This window comes from Myotis davidii, unplaced genomic scaffold (genome assembly GCF_000327345.1).
Source record: "Myotis davidii unplaced genomic scaffold, ASM32734v1 scaffold606, whole genome shotgun sequence".
NCBI classification, from domain to species: domain Eukaryota; kingdom Metazoa; phylum Chordata; class Mammalia; order Chiroptera; family Vespertilionidae; genus Myotis; species Myotis davidii.
The window spans coordinates 535751-550371 of NW_006298635.1; the positions used below are offsets into that span (position 1 = coordinate 535751).

The following is a 14621-nucleotide window of genomic DNA, read 5'->3' on the forward strand; positions in this document are numbered from 1 at the left end:
TTCTTCCCTGCAGGCTTGGTGGCCCTCAACTGCCCTCCCTTGCCAGCATGGTCACCCCGAACTGCCCTCCCCTGCAGGCCTGGTTCCCCCTAACTGCCCTCTCCTGCAGGCCTGGTTCGCCCCAACTGCCCTCCCCTGCAGGCCTGGTTGCCCCCAACTGCCCTCCCCTGCCAGCCATCTTGTGGTGGCCATCTTTGACCACATGGGAGCGGCCATCTTGTGTTGGAGTGATGGTCAATTTGCATATTACTCTTTTAATAGATAGGATAATCACATTTATGACATAAAATCTAAAGTGCAACGCACTAATTTTTAAAAAATAGAAATTCTTCCTTTAAGTGTATAACTCTAACAGTCCACATGCTACCAGCATTAAGTTCTGAAATTCACTTGGTTGGGCCATGCAAAATTAGTTGTGAAAAATTCCACATGGTAGAAATTGCACAAATGAAAAAGTTGCCAGTAGGAACAATAATAATCTTTCCCCAATTTCTCTCTCTTCATTTCATATGACGACTGGCCCGTTTGTGAGGCTATTGCTGGCTTTGGGATCCAGCTGTTTTGTTCAAGGTTACTGCAGTATTCAGGTCAGCTATGCATCAAACACTCTATTTTGTAGGTTTCATGTTTTATTTATGGTTATTGTCTTAGACATGATTTCTCCTATCTTTCAGCTGAATCCCTGCCAAAATGACTCTTTAAAATAACAAAACAGCGTGAACAATAGCAAGTGCAGTTAGAGTATTTTCCTCTGTGTAACTGACACTGCTGACAGGAAGTGAGGATTTGGGTTTGGCCTGAAGGCTTAATGTAAATAAAAATCTAAGTGACTCAGTTTTTTATGACTGACTAAGCTCTGCCGGTGATAGAATTCTTTGTCACTTTGACTCCTGCAGGAAGAAGCTAACATTGGTGCCAGCCAGCCTCAGAATATTCAATTAACTAAGTACGAAGGTGACCCTTTTATCCAGTGGATGCCAAGGCTGAACAATTTTTAAAAACCTATTATTTTGTTCAGGTGAATCTATTAGATAACCTTGACTACGAACAAGTTCTTTCTGATTTTATAACTGTTTATTTGTAATTTTGAAAGCCCCTTGCCCCCCTGCTCATGGATTGTAGCTATAAAATGTAGTAACACTGTACTTGTCTAAGGCTTTGAAATTTACAAACTAATTTTATATATATTTGCTTCTCGTAACAATTGACAGCATGTAGGTAAATAATATTATTGTTCCCTATTTACCGGAAAGGACACTGAGATTTATTTTAATTGAAGGGCTTACTTAAGTTTACTAGGTAATTGATAGAGCTGGTATTCAAACTGTAGTCTGCTAGCTCTTCTGGTTATGGATTTTTTACTATTGCATGCTACTATATAGCTTACCATTCCGAAAGGCCATCAAAGGGACAGCAATTAGTTCATGCCAAAGCTGAGGGCTGTGCTGGTCTAATGTTGATTTGAAGACGTATGGCACTTTATATAGGAGAAAATATTTTTCCTTTTGTGTGTGTTTTGGTTTTACTACTCAAACAATACGAATTCTATGGTTTTTTATACTCTCCCAATCCCACAGTTAATTTTCTACCCATCATGATGTCAGGACACATGACCCTTCACTATTTTCAATCATCAGTTGCTTGTCCTAACATCACCACTATTCCTGCCAACACACCATGCCACCCCTCTCTCTCCACAGCCTTTATCACTAAGAAAAGACTACCTTTTTTCCATCAAAATTCCCTCAACTTGCTTCATCTTGCCTCCTCCCCTCCTTAACTCAGTGGTACTTCCATCTGTCCTTTCTTCGTAGTTGCACAAAATAGGTAGCCGTCTTCTTAAAACTATTGCTTATTTGTACTATGGATATTATCGTATCCAGCCTCCTCCAAGAACTGTCCTATCAATTACCCTTCCCTTGACTTCAACCATTTCTCTCCCTTCAGATATTTTAACCAAAGGAAACAAGCCCCTCCCATATTAAATCACTGCACCTATTTCCTTCTGGTCAGAGAATCTGGACTAGAAAATGTATTTCTTTTCTGGAGCTACATTTTTCTTTTTTCTTTTTCTTTTTATAGTGCTACTTAATGAATTTCATAGTATATAAAAGTTAATAGAAAGGTATATTTCTCTATTTGTCAGACACAATCTTTAATATCTGTCTTTGATTTCATCTTTATTAATTATATTGTTCAAATCCTTTACAGTCTTTTAACATTTTTATTTGCTTTACTTGTCACGGAATAATAGGGGTATATCAAGCACTCTTGGAACAACTGTGTTTCTGTCAAAATGTTCACAAGGTCTCAATGCATAGGTTGATGCTATAGCATTAGATGACTAATTACACTGTATTTGAATTGCAACGGAATTTATCTAATGTCAATTTTACTGACCTTTTGCTTCTGTCTCTTAATCATTTAATGCATTATTTTACTTTTCATTTATCAGGATCATATTTTATTGATGCCAGTACCCTTAGCCTCTGATCATCGTCTACTGGGATTCAGTGATAACCCTGACAAAAAGGACACTGCTCACACTAACCATTGGGTGGATTATTGACTTTCTACTGTTCATCTGGACTATATATTACTAGGGCAGTGAGTACTTCCACTCTGGCTTCACCAATACTTGAACCACCCTAATATACAGATGAACTGAATTGACCCCCAATAAAAGTATAAATAACTTTATAATAAAAATACAGAGGTGGCTTTACTTGAAAATTCAGAAGGCTTGAGAATTTGGACCCACCATCCCTGGTGGCAATAGTAAGAACAAACTGGTTCAGAGCTACCCCTGTAAGCAGGGCATGTGCTCTGCGCCTGGCTTCATGCATTTTGTCACCTATCTGGCCTCTGTGGTCATTCTTCAAACTTTGTTCATACACTTGGTTTAGACACGGCTACTGCAGAATCGGAACCTCTTCATAGAGATCAGTCTTTCTGTGGTCCCTGTCTATAATTGTAGTACATTTGTAAGCACCTTCCTGTCTTCGAATGACAGAGAAGTCTAGGAACCAAAGTAGAACAGCCTTTGAATGAGAGAACAAAGCCCTTTTCATTCACGCCTCTGCTGTGTTGATTTTACAAAACCCGAAGTGTAGATTCGACTCACTTACGTGCAAAGCACTATCTTCCGTGTCCCTAACATTTCAGATATCCTAGGCTTTCAACACAACTGGTAGTATTGCCTTTTCCTGATTTACACTGACATCCTGGGTTTTGGTCTCTATTCATCAACCTAGCCCTCCCCCGTCCATCAGCAAAAACTTAATGAGCTTTAAACTTGACTTGGGACTGACCTACTTTCTGCAAGAGTAAGATTCGCCCTGACTCTCCTTTAAAACTCCACTCTGTCCTAGCATCTGTTTCTGACTCGGTGTGACGCCAACTCACCAAGGGGAGGATGCATCGCCTCCATGCATGAAGACGAAAGCATCGCTGTCTTTCAATAAACGTGTTCTACTTCCTATTGAAGTCCCCAAAGAGACAGCAAACCACCCGAAAGAAAACCTATAACAAAACTATTACCTAGAAAGTGAGTATATTCTTCCTCGTGCATTTAGAGGGAGTTCTCAGAAGAGAGTCATTGCAAAAGTGAGATGCCTGAACATTTCAGGCCCAGGGTGTTTACACGACATAATGGGAACTCAAGCAGGGATGCTAGATGCAGTGTTATTCCTTGCAACTCTATCATAGGGTCTCATGTTTTCATGGCTTATTTTATAAGGTTGTCATGTTTGAATTTATTCTGCCAAGCAGTCATTTTCTGTTCCACTGTGCTGATGTATATATCTAACTACATATCCATGTCTTCATCTTTTTCTTAACCTAGTCATCCAACTATTTCTTTACCTTTCCAAATATGGCATGCATTTTTATTGCTAGCTTTATATTTCTATTGTTTAGTGGGAGCTAGACTTAGGGCTGCCTCATTCCTTTTTTAAAATATATTTTTTATTGATTTCAGGGAAAGGGGAAGGGGAAGGGGAAGGAGAAGGAGAGAGAGAGAGAGAGAGAGAGAGAGAAATACATCAATAATGAGAGAGACTCCTTGATCAGCTGCCTCCTGCATGCCAACACCAGGGATCGAGCCCCAACCTTGGGTATGTGCCATGAGTGGAATAGAAACATGACCTTCTGGTTCATAGATCAACACTCAACCAGCTGGTTAAGTCTTTTTAAAGACTTAAGGTGCCATGAGCAATAGTGACAGCTGCATCTCCTGATCCTCACCTTCTTCTCACCAGAGCTCTTTTCACTTTGACATTGCAAATTGTGTTAAAGTAAATGTTCATTTGTCTCTAATAATAGTAATGTATGCAGGCTTCGTAGCAATTTACAACTGGAAGGGGTAGACATGCTTGAAGATAAATGTGTAAACAATTAGTTAATAATAATTTATATACCCTAACACAGCGGTTCTCAACCTGTGGGTCGCGACCCCTTTGGCGGTCAAATGACCCTTTCACAGGAGTCGCCTAAGACCATCCTGCATATCAGATATTTACATTACGATTCATAACAGTAGCAACATTACAGTTATGAAGTAGCAACGAAAATAATTTTATGGTTGGGTCACAACATGAGGAACTGTATTTAAAGGGCCAGAAGGTTGAGAACCACTGCTCTAAGGAATATGTTTCTGTAATTATGGCAGTAGAAACTTCTCTGAGATGTTGCCTGGAAGGACTATAACTGACATTCAGGTTCACCACAGCACAACTTTGGGAAGAATAATATTTCAGGTGCTTGTTTTAGAAACTTGTGGTGCCATCTTGCCTACTGAATATGGAACTTGGCAATTTTGACTTTTTTTTTTTTTTTTTATGAGAACTGACTTGGGTAGTTTATCACATGGGTTTAAGCAGGATGGTAAGAGATTTTGTGAAAAGATTAATTGAGATACTAGTGTGTGTGTGCTAATGTTCTAAAGTGGTTAACTGAGTGCAAAGCATTGGGCTAAGAATTAGGCCACGGACATGGCAAACATTTGTAACCTTCTGAATATTTAAGGTTGGCTCTCATTATCAAGAACAGGGGAAAGGGAAAAGTTACAGTGATCTGGAAACCTGTGTCCACTCTTTGGAAGGCATAATACTTAAAAGGGATATTGTGGTTATTCACATTGTTTTAATCTTATTTTCTAGACTTTTGGTTAAAAAAATAAAAAGCGCCATATATTTTGAAGTGTTCTGGGAGAGCAAAGAGAAATGCCCTGGAATGATAACAAGCTGGAAGCAATTTAAGTAGCTGGCCAGCTCTGATATATGTCAGTAAATAACACTAATAGCTTGCTATTCACTCAGAGTCTATTTGGAAGATGAATGGTACAAGATAGGTTATTTTATATCCTTACTCTGTTTACCAGCCTGAGATAGTCAGAATGGAAATGGTTTTGAAAATATAGAGAGTTTACTGAAAAAAATATTTTAAGGTATTTCTATAGCATTAGCATGGCTTTGACACATTTTACTGTTTTATGAAAATTTCAATACAGCAAAACATATAAGTGGTCCCAAGGATAAAATGCATACTAAAGGGTTTTGAAAAGAAGGGAACTAAAGTACTTTACTGTAGGCTCTTTTGCTCAATAAGGAATTCGGAAATACCCTTCTTTGTCTGAAATGTAGACCATGGGTCCCATAGTCATTCTGTTTTACTTAAAATACTATACACCTTCTTATAACGTAAGTCAGTTAAGGGAATAAAATATTCCAATCATACAATGTTCTTAATGACTAAAATAAAACTGATGTCAAATAATTCTCATGCCACCTATAAAAATAATAGTGCCAATTATCATATTTTGGCCCCAGAAAGCATTAGATTTTTTGTTCAATATTCTTATTTCCCATTTCTCAAAAATAAAAATCTGAATTATTATATGTTAGATCCAGCCCACTTTGGTATCAATATATTCTAGTCAAGACATTTTTCTAAAAATTAATATTTCATAATGTAATTAATATAAATGTCAATTTCAATATGCCCTTTAATTGCATTGTTTCAATAAAAAATAAATGAAACAATCCTGAATTAATACTGAAGTTTCATAACTACATCTTAGGAGAAAGTTACACATATAGTTCAAGGAAACCCTGGACAAGGGCATGTTCATGTAATGATATCTTAATAAATCTTCAATTACTTTCAGACAGATCCCGAGCCAAGTGGACACACTGGGAAGCAGTTCTGCAATACAGAGAAATCTCTTAATGAAGATTTTGTAAGACTATAAAGATACTCTAGGCAAAAGGTTGAAAGATGTACATTTATTACCTTTTTTTTATTAGGTTGCTGCACCCATAACATTACTGTACTCTTGCACAGACCTTCCTACATTTAATTACTTTCTTCTTCAATGCAGCAGAATTGTCACCAAAATGATCTACTCTGAACTTTATGTCTCTTCCTCCTCATCCTCACTATCAACCACATTTACACAGTTTACCTTATCACTATAGAGGGCAGGGTGTGTGTATTAGGTAAGGGCCGGGATTTCTAGAATAGCCACATATATGGCTGATAGGTATACGAGAAATCATCCCTCCATCAGCAGCTGACCATGAAGACACAGGGAGAAGCAGGGGTCAAGAAGAAGAAAAGCATATGCCAGCCAATATGGACAAGTGCAAGCTGTGCAGGGTGAGTGTGTGTAACTGTATGTGAGTATGAGTGCGTGTGTGTGTTGCAGAAAATTCGAATTCTAATAGGCAAATAGATACTGAGGAATTTTGCAGGATTTCTTTTTTACTTTTTGCATTCTTCATATATTTATTAGGTGTTTATTAAGTATTAGGCTCCAAGGCACTGGGCATGTATGGGGCACAGTGCTTTGTCCATGGAGGATAATGGGAGAAGACACGAATAAGCGATTACACAGCTTGGAAGTATGATAATTGGGGTGAATACAAGGAGTGAGTAAGGCAGGAGGTAGAGACAGTGGAGGAAAGGATTGGGGGAACAAGAGACAGCGGAGACTGAGGACCGAGAGAATACTGTAGAGAAAAATGGCTCCCCACTGCCTCCAAGCTGTTCCTGAAAGTCCGTTTCCTGCTAAGGATTGTAACACTCAAAGTAGCTGTTTTGGTTACAAACAGTAGAAACCCACTCTGAATGACATAAACAAAAAGATAATTCATTGGAAGGGTGTCGGTGGCCTAGAGAATAAAAGTAAGAGTGCTATAGAATTAATCTTGGAGGTAAGCAGGAAAGAACTCAGTCCTCTGTACAGTGAGCGCTCTATTTTAATTCAACAGAAGTCTCGCTAATCACCTGCTTTGTGTCAGACACTGTACAAGGTAGGCAATGGGGAAAGAGATTTGAATAAAAGAGTCGTTGCCTGCATTGAGAGTCTAGCAGGGTTGGGGGCAGAAGGGGTGTACATGAAATAATCCCCCAAAACATTGATGAGAGCTGCCGGGAAGGATGCGATGAGAGAGAAATGGCAATGTTAGATTAGCACGTCAGGAATGACTTAGGTGACATTTAAGCTTAGATGTAAAGAATGTGTAGTTATCCAGGTGAGGAGCACGTGAGAACTCCCTTCAATGTGAAGTCAGTGTACTAGAACACTGTAAAGGCAGGAGGGTTGGCGCCTGGAGAGGGAGGCGACTGTGGGATAAAATAAAACTGGAGAAGCAAGGCTAAGTGAGGTCATGCAGAGGCTAGTGGATCATGCAACCACGTGGTCTTGTACTCTGAGTACCACGAGGGCTACTGAGGGGTTGTGAGCTGAAACGTACGCTCAGGCTTGCGTTGTGAAGGCTGACCTGGATACTATATAGAGTAGGGGGTACGGGCAAGCACAGAAAGTGAACAGGTCAGGACAGAGTCTCAGAGTAATGTGAACACATTAAACAGCCAAGCGACAGTTTTGTCAGCCCACTATGCTTTTTCCTTTCTCTTCCTCTAGTTCCTTTGGGGAATTTCTCCTCCTCCCCTTCCGAAAGTTCTAGATGGGGCTGTCAGTCTTGGTGCTCAAAGGTGGTTACTCAGAGTATCCCTCAGTCAAAGTACTTGGGTCACAAAGGGGCAAAGATTCAAGCAGAATCCATCAGTGCAGAGGTGGGCAAAAGTAGGTTTACAGTTGTTAAGACAAGGAACACAGAGTTTATTCTTGTATTATTATTAATTGATGTGTTACTTATTTGGATTACAACTGTAAAGCTACCTTTGCACACTTCTGCATATCCTATGGGATTCACATATATCTGCCAGAAAAGAAAAATCCTTTTTTAAGGTGGTGGCAAAGCTGGTAATATGCAAGCATAGTGGAGCTGGCACCCACTGCTAAAACTATGTGAGCTAGGGTAGGAAATAAAAAAAATTACTTTTATATGTTTTATAGACCACACTAGAATAACATTTTAGCGAAATCCACAACATGATGAGAAATGCAACTAGTTCCTCAGAACCAAGAAAAATGTAAAAATCACCCCAAAAATTAAAAAAGAAAAAGTCTAGCTTATTCCAGCATGTGTATAAGCATTTATGAAATTCAAAATATGTTTGAAATAATGTTAAGTTATTGAAATATGTTACCCGGCCATGGCAATTGAACACTCCCGTATAACGTTCAGTCTTTACATGCTCCACACGCCCAAGCGCTGCCTGCACTGGCATTGCAAAACCAGAGGCTTGAGGTCTCTCTCCTGAAGTCAGGGAGGTCGCTTTTCAGTATACCGTTCATCTCCTATTTCAACCATGTGCCCCATGGCAGTGGAGAGAAATCTTAGCTCAAAGTAGGTTTTGTATGGACAAGATTAACCAACTAGAATAGCTACATAGACATACTTCTTTGAATATAACTGGCTGAAAACAGAATCACTGCTAATAGATCATCAATTTAAAATAAAGATACAGTATAGCTAACGTCACATGAGTTCATATTAACATTTTTGTACAGAATTTCACATTCACCAACTATACATAATTGTATATTACACACACACACACACACACATACACCCTTCCTTTTTGTATAGTTCTTAGCAGATTAGAAGAGGTCTGACATACCTCATTTACATACTATGGGTTATCATAAACATAGTGGAGTTCTGACTACTACCAACACAGTTTTTAGAATCTCTAAATGCAGTTCATCTAATTTATAGTAATCAAACTTGTAAGAACGTCAAAATCTCGATATTGAAGATAAATAACATCCAGTTAACCTCTAAGTGAACATCTGTAAGTATAACAGGAAGAAGAACATTCTGTAAGAAAGTTGCTATTAGCTGTACTTAATAACCTGTATGGCCTGCACACTCAACACTTAGAATGACTGCAGCAAGCAATAAGGCATCAGCCCTGTTCTATAATAGTTTGAATTCTTTTTGACATTTTATGGATACTACTAATGATATAATAGTAACTAGCATGTTTGTAGGTCACCAGATTTTAAAAAGTGTTTTAAATACACTTACTTTTATTACAATTGCATCTTTATCCATCATTTTACAGACAAGAGAACTGAGAGTCAGTAGATAAACAATATAATACCCAGAATCACAGAACTAATTGAAAGAGGCTTTGGATTCTAATGAAGACTTCCTATCCTAAGTATAAGTGTATTTCTTTTGCAATACATTTGCCATGTATGATTAAGGCACTATATCTAAATCAATATTTTTCTTGTCCTTAGGCCTGACTATGAAGGGGAAAAAAACACACACCCAAATTTCAGTAACTGAAAAACTGCTGTTTCTCTAATTCTGTTCAATATTTGCAATGCTTCTGGGAAAATACTGTCAATCTTGACTATTAATTATATTGCTCAGTTTTTGAACAAGCAAGATGTTTTGTAGGAGAAGTAAGCATTTGTAGGAATAACATCCGAAACAATCATGCTGTTTTCTGTGCCAATTAGAGTCCCAACAGTGATTTTTGATTCCAAGGAAATGCATTTCTCTCCATATATAAGGCAAAAAGCTTTAGTAAATCCACCTGCACCAAAACAAGGAGATAAATTGATCCCTCCATAGGAAAACTAACATCTTCTAAGAAATTTGTGCAACATTTGACTCTACAGGTGAATGGTCCAGGGTGGAGATGTTCACCACTGTGAAGAGGAGATTCAATCAAAAGCATCAAGTGTTCACTTTATAATCAAATGTGGAGCTAGAGCGGACTTGTGTGTCCTTAAAAGGCCCATGTTTAGAACATCTTGGTTTTAGAGAAATAGGTCTTTTTCATAGTCACCCATGGTCTACCATCCACTTATCAGAACTTTCTTCCATCTTTGGCAAGAAATATATCTCCATCTCAATGAAACATTTCTATATGCTGACCTTATTCAACTTGTAAAACGTAAGCCTTTAAAAAAATCTCTTAGATTATTATGTAAATAAAGCCCATTGACTACACTAACTTTCCCTATGCATTTTTTATTTTGCAATCCATTAGGACATATCATAGTCTTCAAAAGATCATTTCACTTATAGACAGAATACCGCAGTATCTTGCCTGGTGTAGTCTTCAAAGTGGGACCAAACAGCCAAGACCCACGTGAAGAATGCATTTGTTCCACCGAGTTTCACTGGGCACTGTCTGTGTGCAAAACACTGGGCTAGATACTGGGACCAACGATGTATATACATGGCTTCAATAACCAAGTGTGTCAGAGTCTATTAGGGAAACCAACACAAGAATACAGTACAGTGTGATCCATGTTATATGGTACAGGTGGGCAGAAAGCAAATCAATCAACATTGCTTGGGCATGTTTACAAAGTATCAGTCTGGGGAGTCTTGCAGGAGGAGCGACCACTGAGCCAGAAATGCAAGGAGAAGTTCGCATTCATTGTGAGACCAAAAGGAAATTTTTCTAATCTGAGGAAATTTTACGTGATGAGATTAAAAGGAGACATAAAGAAGTGGGTGGTTTAAATTTTTTTTCATTTTCTCAGAATACAGAAAAGAACAGTGCGGGTGGATTTTGAAAGGTAAACAGGAGCCAGATCATGAAGGATCTTGAGTGGAAAAAAAAATAAAAAGAATAAGAGAGTTTAGATTATTCCCCAAATTCATTATCCACTGAAGGGCTTCATTAAAGGGTTGTATAAAATCAGTACTAATGGAGAAACAGAAGGAAATAATGGGGTTGAGAAAATGTGCTCAACTTTAAGATCCTGTTTCAAATACTTAGTTCATATGTATAGGCACACACGCTCTCTAACGTCAAAGCTTGGTGTTTCCTACCTCAAACTAAAAAGACAGGGAGGGAAGTCCTGGCTGGATGGCTCAGTTGGGTGGAGTGTCATGCCATGAACCAACTGGTTTTGGGGTTTAATTCCCAGTCAGGGCACATACCCAGGTTATGGGTTCAAACCCAGAGGAGTGTGAATTGCTGGCAACTGATCAGTCTCTTCTCTCTCCTTCTCTCTCTCTCTCTCTCTCTCTCTCAAAAAATCAACAAAATCATATCCTCAGGTGAGTATTAAAATATAAAATAAAATAACCTAGAATAAAACAAAAAGGAAGGAGGTTCTCTTCAAGAACCTGGGAGTCAGCTGAGGCCACTGCCAACTGGAATACACTTCTATTTGACCTGAAAGGTTTTCCTGCTTTTTAAAAGGTGTCCTTTTAATTAAAAGTGATAAATCTTCTTTTGCATAAGTGACACTTCCATAAAGAGGAAAAAAATCAACTGACATTATGTAAAAAAAAAAGTTATATAATAAGGCATCTCAAGAATTCAGGGAACCAATCTGTAGACTATTACAATATGCCATTAAGAGATCATCAGAATATAAACCAAAAGGAGGATATAGAGAATGAAATGGGGCAGAGATGTTTAAGAGGATTGGGTCATTGATCAGATGTGGAGGTGAGAAGAAAAGGAGAGTGATGAATCTCATGTTTCTTACATACAAAGGTTGGAAATATAGGTTACATTCCAAAAATGTTTATGCTGGAATGCTGTTTTAAACCAAATCAACAAACATTCAATTTAATGTGGTGATTCTGAATCAGCTCTTTGGCATCAGAAAAATATATTTTGTGTTATAAATTGGCAAGTTAGTGATTTCTGCAGTGCCTACAATTGAACTAGGTAATTTACAGACCGTAGAACACTTGGTTTAGCAGCAGAGGCAGAATAATAGTTTCAGTTGATGCCACTTTATAGCACAGAATATTGCATGAATAGTTTAATTGGGCAATTAGTTCTATTGCCCAATAGCATAGAGCCAAAAGCAAACATCCTCCAAATACGTAATCAATACTGCTACATGTAATGAGTTGATTTTAGACTATAGATAAATATAGGACTAAACTAAATATCCTGATGTGATTAAATAGCACTCTATAGGAATTTATAGAAATACTAGAGGCCCAGTGCACAAATTCTTGCGGGGGGTGGTATCCCTCGAGGTGGCCTGTAGGGATCAGGCCCCAGCTTGTGCCCCAGGCTCACAGTACCAGCTCATGCCCCCAGTCTCGCAGCCCCACAGCCTGGCCTGGCACTCAGAAGTAGCCTGGCGCCGCTCCCTCACCTGCTCCATCATCCCGCCCGCGGGTGATCAATCAAGGTCAGACCCCCTGCCTGGCTCCTGCAGCACCTGGGAGCCGGGAGGTGGCCCCACCCTGTGCTGCGGCCACTAGTTGCTGTCTATGGGGCAATCGGCAGGGCGATCAGGCCCACCTTGGCCTGGTGACACCTGCTCGCTCATCTGTTCCACCATCTCACCACAGTTCCGCTCTCATTGGGGCCCATCAGGTCCAGCAGCACTCTGCCAGCTGCCAGCACCACGTTGCTGATGCTTACCATGTTCTGCACTGTCCCGTTGTTGTGGTCAGTACACATCATAGCGAGTGGTAGAACTTCCAATCGAACAATTTGCATATTAGTCTTTTATTATATAGGATTTGAATAAAACTATCTATTGCTTCCAGGATAAACTAATCTTACAAAACTAACCTGTGGAACTGTTCATTTATTTATTCAACCTGTGGTTATTGAGCACCTATTAGGATCCAGACACCATGCTAGTAAGTGCTAGGGAATACAATGGTAAAAACCATGACCTCTGTAGTTTATCCTGTAGAGGAGAACATAAGTGTTATAATCATAAAAGCCTATAATTACAAACTGTGATAAAACATATCAAGAAAAATATAGTAGTTGAGAAAAAAAAGTCCTCTTTCCACACACACAAAAAGTCTACATACTAATTCCTAGAATCTGTGATCACATTACCTGACATGGGAAAAGGGACTTTTCCGATGTGATTAATTAAGTTAAGGATCTTGACCTGGGATAGTCCATCTAGGCCTCATGTGATCACATGGGTCCTTAAAAGAGGGAGGCGGGAAGGTCAGAGAAACAGATATGATGGTGAAAGCAGAGGGTCAGAATCAAGGAGAGACTTGAAGATGGAGGATGGGGCCAGAAGCTAAGGAATGCAGGCCACCTCAAAAGCTGGCAAAGGAAACAGATGCTCCCCAAATGCCTTCAAAGAGAGCTCGGTCCTGATGATATTTTGATTGATTTGAGCTCAGTGAAAATAATCTTGGTCTTCTGACCTCCAGAATAAAAATAATACATATGTGTTATTTTAAGCCACTAAAATTGTAGTAAGTTGTTATAGCAGCAATAGGAAACGAATGCAAACCCTGCCCTTCCTCCTGTACATTCCATCTTATCAAATATGTGTTCAGCTGTTACCACTGTATTTCTGTAAATGGTAATTCAACAATGGGGAAAATTTAAGCCTATTTCTATATTAAGGAAGAACACTAAATAAAGAGGAAGAGGCAGCCAACATAAGAAAGGATAGGTAAGACTGTAGATTTCCTGAGAAGGTAGAAAGCCATGAGATGGAGGGCCAGACACAAATGGAGGGCCAGACACTAGAAGGGTTAGTCTCAGGTAGAAGAAGATTCAGTTTTCTAGTTTTCTTTTCTACCCGCCCCGCCCTTGGCATTGTCAAATGGCTTGCGGGGGAGGGAGCATATATGCATGTGGGAAGGAGGACGAGAGAGTCAACCAGGAGAAACTGGTTATCAAACTGGGTAAGCCATGGGCTTGGCCCATGGGAAAGGGGAAAATAAATAATTGGATTCCTGAGAGGTAAGCTGACTCTGCTTACAGCCTAAACAGTGGTCGGCAAACTCATTAGTCAACAGAGCCAAATATCAACAGTACGATTGAAATTTTTTTTGAGAGCCAAATTTTTAAAACTTAAACTATATAGGTAGGTACATTGTTATTAACTTAATTAGGGTATCCCTAAGGCTTAGGAAGAGCCACACTCAAGGGGCCAAAGAGCCGCATGTGGCTCACGAGCCGCAGTTTGCCAACCACGGGCCTAAGAGAACAGCAGAGTGTGGCTCAGGAATTATTTTGAATTGAAGAAAGACTTAGCACCTCTACACTGCTGTGGTTGGATTTCCACTTAGAGGTTTAGACCATCTGTCCACTTATTTCTCAATGAAATGCTCACTTCATGGAAACAACCCTCTCTTTTTAAAAAATGTATAATATATAGGTAATGTATACTCTACCTATGGGTAGTATATAGTAATAATAAGTAATGTATTCCCTACCTGTTAATGACACAAACATTAAATCAAGTACAGAAGTGTACAAAAATAAAAGCTTATGAT

At 39.1% G+C, this 14621-nt stretch overlaps 1 long non-coding RNA gene across 1 annotated transcript in view; it reads right to left on the reverse strand.

The window, feature by feature from the left end:
- Positions 1 to 971, reverse strand: part of LOC107184766 — an 8861-nt gene extending 7890 nt beyond the window's left edge. Inside the window, exon 1 of the long non-coding RNA XR_001515677.1 lies at positions 960 to 971. This is a non-coding gene — a long non-coding RNA (uncharacterized LOC107184766). The remainder of the gene's footprint in view (positions 1 to 959) is intronic.
- Positions 972 to 14621: the final 13650 nt, after the last annotated feature.